The sequence below is a fragment of the Hemiscyllium ocellatum genome, unplaced genomic scaffold, assembly GCF_020745735.1.
Source record: "Hemiscyllium ocellatum isolate sHemOce1 unplaced genomic scaffold, sHemOce1.pat.X.cur. scaffold_2951_pat_ctg1, whole genome shotgun sequence".
NCBI classification, from domain to species: domain Eukaryota; kingdom Metazoa; phylum Chordata; class Chondrichthyes; order Orectolobiformes; family Hemiscylliidae; genus Hemiscyllium; species Hemiscyllium ocellatum.
The window spans coordinates 3,932-9,356 of NW_026868259.1; the positions used below are offsets into that span (position 1 = coordinate 3,932).

At 42.4% G+C, this 5,425-nt stretch overlaps 1 non-coding gene across 1 annotated transcript; it reads left to right on the forward strand.

The window, feature by feature from the left end:
* Positions 1–5,343: 5,343 nt before the first annotated feature.
* On the forward strand, positions 5,344–5,425 carry trnas-gcu (transfer RNA serine (anticodon GCU)). Its single transcript has one exon. It is a non-coding gene; the product is annotated as a tRNA-Ser (tRNA).

Below are 5,425 nucleotides of genomic sequence, written 5' to 3' on the forward strand. Positions count from 1 at the left end.
GTGCTAGTTTCATCACTCCTTTCGTGGCAATGAAACATGCCACTAGAGGGTTGTGGTCTGGTAGATGGAAATGTGGACATGAAGAGGGGTTCGTGGAGGGAATGGTCTTTTGAGAATACTGGCAGGGCTGGGTAACGAAATATATCTCTGGTGGTGGTGTCTATTTGGAGGTGGCATCAGTGGCAGGATATGATGCGTTTAATGCGTAGGTTGGTTAGGTGGAAGATGAGCACCAGGCGGTTCTGTCTTTGTTGCGTTGAGTGGCGTGGGGTTTAACGGTCTTGGTGTGTGAAGTGGAGGAGATGCGCTGGACGGTGTTGTCAACCACGTGAGAAGGCAATTTATGATGGTGCGAGAAGGAGACCAACTGTGTCTTTCTGAGTGTAATTGGTCATCCTGGGAACACATGTGGTGGAGGCGGAGGAATTGGGAATAAGGAATGGAGTTTTTACATGAGATAAGGTTGGAGGAGATGTCGTCTAGATACCTGTGGGAGTAGGTGAGCTTGTAGTATATATCTATAATTAGTCAGTCGCCAGAGACGGTGATGGAGAGGTCCATGAAGGTGAGGGAAGTTGCCAAGATGATCCGGGTAAATTTGAGGTCGGGGTGGAAGCTGTTGTTAAAGTTGGTGAGCTATTCAAGCTCCTCGTTGGAGCACCAAGTGGCGCCAATGCATTCATCGATGTAGCAGAGGAACAGGCGGAGGATAGTGCCTGAGTAACTGCGAAAGATGGACAGTTTCGCGCATCTGACAAACAGGCAGGCATACCAAGGTCCCATGCGGATACCCATGGCTACCCGTTCCGATGGAGGAAGTGGGAAGATTGGAAAGATAAGTTGTTGATTGTGAGGACTAGTTCAGCCAGGTGGATGAGGATGTCTGTGGAAAGGTACTGGTTGGGATGGTGTGAGATTAAGAAATGGAAGGCTTGCAGATTCTGCCATGGCAGATGGATTTGTACAGGGACTGGATGTACATGGTGAAGATGACACGTTGGGGCCAGGGAAACGAAGTTCATGGAGGAGGTGAAGTGCACAGGGGTGTCACGAATATTAATGCACATTTCCTGGACTGGGTAAGTAAGATTGTGACGAGGTAGGAAGAGATGATTCAGATGGGACAGGCGGAGGCTGAGACAATAGGTCGACTGGGGAAATCAGGTTTGTGAATCAAAGGAGGTAGAATCGGGGAGTGCATGGTTCACGGACAATGAGGTTGGAGGTTGTGGATGAGAGAGGCCCAGAGGTGATGAGATTGTGGATAGTCTGGGAGTTGATGGTTTGGTGATGGGAGGTGAGTTTGTGATCGGGGTCAGTAGGAGGAGGTTCCTGCGAGTGGGCACCTGGCTTCAGCTTTGTCCCTCTGCCCGACTCACGAGCCTAATTCCTGATGAATGGCTTATGCCTAAGTCGTCCATTCTCCTGCTCCTCGGATATTGCCTGACCTGCTGTGCTTTTCCAGTACAACACTCGTTACTCATTCATTGTTATTGTCTCATTTCACTCTATCAGGTACACGCTGTCTGTTTGATGCTCGAGGACACTGTTCTCATGAACTATGACAAAATCTGCCAATTTGAAACAAAAACAGATATTGCTGTAAAATCTCAGGTGAACAGGCAACATCTGTGCAGATGAATCACAGTTAACGTTTCACATCCACTGGGTCCGTCTCTCCACAGATGCTGCAAGACGTCCTGAAATATTATAGCATCGACTGCTTTTGTTTGATTTTCAACATCGGCAATTTTTTTCATTTACGTTTTCTTCTTTTCTGCCATATAATTTGGCTAAAGATTACGTTAAATGTTTTAAATATGACTGCGATGGAATGGTCAGACTTTACCAGCCAGCTACTTTTATTTGGTTCTCTTGACCAATGCCTTCCCACTTGTTCACCGCCCCCTACAGCTGCACTGCATATAAATTGACAAAATTGTGGCATTCTCTAGGATTGATAATTAGGAGCGAGATTGTTTGAAATTGTTCAAAACGTAAGATAAACTGAGAGAATACGGGATATTAAACGGGAAACTGAAAGGGAAAGAGAGAACAGTGAATGACAATTTTTTGACTAAATTGAAATTTAATTGCTCCAGATTCAGAAAGTGTTTTCATCCACAAACATATCACAATGTGGAATGTAATTTTTAGGACAGCCAATGCAAGCAGATTGCCAAATCTTACTTTTAAAGTCTTGCTGCAACTGTTTTGGTTTTAATGAACACACACATGGGATTCAGTGCTGTAATGATCCCCTAAACTGGAGAAGGAAATCCTTGCCTTCAAGAATACGTCTGGAATGTTCACTGATCCATCCCAGTAATGGCAGGACTGTCCCCTGGAAGCGTGAGTAAAATCATTCAATGTTCCATGGAGTTTTGAATGAGTGGTGAAGGGAATGTCTCCACTCATAAATTAATCATGCAGTAGAATTCAATACAGGGACCCATGAAATGATGAACACATTGAAAAAGAACATGGACATACGACACACAATAGCTACGACAATTACTCTATGAAAACTTTTGGTTTCAGATCCACGGTGGCCTTTGGTGATGACATTTACTGTCCAAAACCAGTCTGCACTGGAATGACTGGAGACACACGATGAAGTATTTGAACTTGAGTCGGCTTTAGAAATAGCTGAGGCTCACTCAGGGCACGGGGGGTTAGAGATGCTGGCCTTAAAAACCTTTCAAACATTTCGTGGAAGAATAAAGGGAGTGATAGATAATTTTCGATCCTACGGAGATGATGTTCATGAACTGGATAGATAATAATTTACCTTATTGGAGTTTATACATAGTGACGTCATATTTAGAAAGCAAAGAGTTCATAGCGTAACTGTAAAATCTTCAGGTCACCCTCAGTGGGAGCATTGTGTGTAATCCTTGTCCTCATTCTCCACCAGAAACATGTAAAGAGATTAGAAAGGACACCGACGCTGTTTCCTGGATAGCAAGATATTAGAAAGCCAAGTGACGTTGTTTACTGAGACATAAGAATATCAGAAAGGATACAACCGGGATTATGGAAAGAATGAGGGAGTTTATTCACGAGATCTGGAAATGCTGGAGCAGAAACATACAAGTTTGAAGTCAACAAATGAGATTTTCACATAACGTGAGGTTTGAATGACTAAATCAGGGAAATCCCCTCTTTCGTGTGAATCAAAAACTTTAGTTAGTGCTTCAAAACCATTAGTGAATGATTAAGAAAGGTTTGAATGAGAGTTTCTTCCAATCAATAGAGTTGGTTAAATCGTGAACGACTTTCCAGAAATAAAACGTAGAAGCTGATTTCACAGTGTTTTAAAAGATGCACGAACAAACATACAAGGAGGGAATTTACCATTGACAGAAAGTCAGTGTGGTTGCGTAACAATTTCGAATTTGGTTGACTTCAGACACAAAGACATTTCATAAACACGTAGAACTGATTAAGATGGAGTAAATAACATTCATGGATTGGTACAGTGAGGCGTATTATTCAAGGTGAAACTCTGTAAATGGAGCTGATGTCCTAAAATAACTGGAGACAGAAGTTATACCCTAATGAGTGGGAATTGAATCGTCACTTGGAGACGCAACACCTACTTTAAAGATTCGACCACATTCACATGATGTTATGTATATTTCGTACATTCTTTACTCCACCCAAGAAATGCACCAAGAAGTCTCTGTCCTATTGTATTGTTAACCCTCTGTACTTCTCTGCAGCACGCCATTGAAGATAAAATATGCTCAGGCCAAAATTCAATTCAATACAATATTCAAACTGTCCTATGTGATTTTTCTTTTTTGATTATTGCAATAACCTTTGCGACTTTGCAACAAAATGCGTAACATGAAACCAGTTCAACATTTATTTTCCCGAAATGTAAAGCAATGCACAAGAGACAAGTTATCCACCTGCTGAACAATCACATTTGGCTCTCTCTCCACACATGTCTCTTCACGTTTTAAATACTTGCAGTATGTTTGTTGATCAAGGAGTCATTATCCAGAAAAGGTCATTTCTCAATCCACAAACACGGGTATTTTCCCATAAACTTGTCTTTGCTCAATATCACCTTCTATCCGGACCCCTCAAGACAATGAATAATTGAAGCTGCTCCATGTGAGGCTCAAACTTAAAACTTCAGCACAACACAGCCCACTATACTGGCACAGAGATACCATGCACTGTCACCTGCATCACAGGAGCAACGCATTTATGCCTACCTCCACATGCCTGGTTGTACCTTAACGTTTGGGAAACGGAAGTTCTCTGATTCCATGGTAAGTAACAGGAATTAAACGTTCATCTTCACCAGTGGTTCTGACCCCGAGTGAGGAAAATGGTGAGCTACTCATTGCAAAGATGGGTAGATTTTTGAAATATATAATTGCAACATTTGCCTTCACTAACCAATGAACATTTTATTTCATTTTTCATCTGTAGAAATCTTAAAATCTTCATCTTTAACAGACTCAATGACAGATCTCCATTGTGTCTCTGGTATCAAATTCCAAAGTGTAAAACCGCTCTGAATTCTTCCACCACAGTCCGCTTTTTGGTAGTGTTCCTGTTGTGGGAAATGCACTTCCCCGCGTGTCAACTGCTGCTCCCAGCATTCTCTCTGGCACTGCACTAATTTTCGTACTGACACTTGCTCACTGTGTTGCTGTGATCATACTTGGTGTTGCATGACCCAGGAAAATGATACAGATCAAGGTTTTTGCATTGTTGAATTCAATTGTCTGTTTAGTCTTATTTAGGATTTTGAAAGTGTCTGTTCTGTACAGAAGTGCTTGTCAAAAACATCTGAGCAGAAGAAAGGTGTTCCGAATAATGACATTGAGCACTATACACTCTCCTCCAGTCTGGAAAACAATTCCTCACAGGCAATTTAATAGACAATAGGTGCAGGAGTAGGCCATTCTGCCCTTCGAAACAGCACTACCATTCATTATGATCATGGCTGATCATCCTCAATCAGTATCCTGTTCCTGCCTTATCCCCATAACCCTTGAGTCCACTATCCTTATGAGCTATATCCAACTCTTTCTTGAAGGAACACGTCCTGCTTTCTCGGGTTCTTCATTCCGTTGACTTCAAATCTTCACAGAATTCAACAGACTTTGTTTCATTGTCTTTTCTTCATTTTTGTTCAGATCACTGTGAGCAGAGTGTCACAGTGGGAATGCCATTGCCCCACAACCCAGAGGCCAGACCATAGTCTTGGGACTGTACTGTGCGATTTAGCATTTCACCAGACCAGGGAGAAATATCTGCTGTTCTGCATAATTTACGCAATTCACTTATTCATAACTTCATACACTTGCTATTATATGTGACGAGGTGGCCGAGAGGTTAAGGCGATGGGCTGCTAATCTATTGTGCTCTGCATGCGTGGGTTCGAGTCCCACTCTCATCG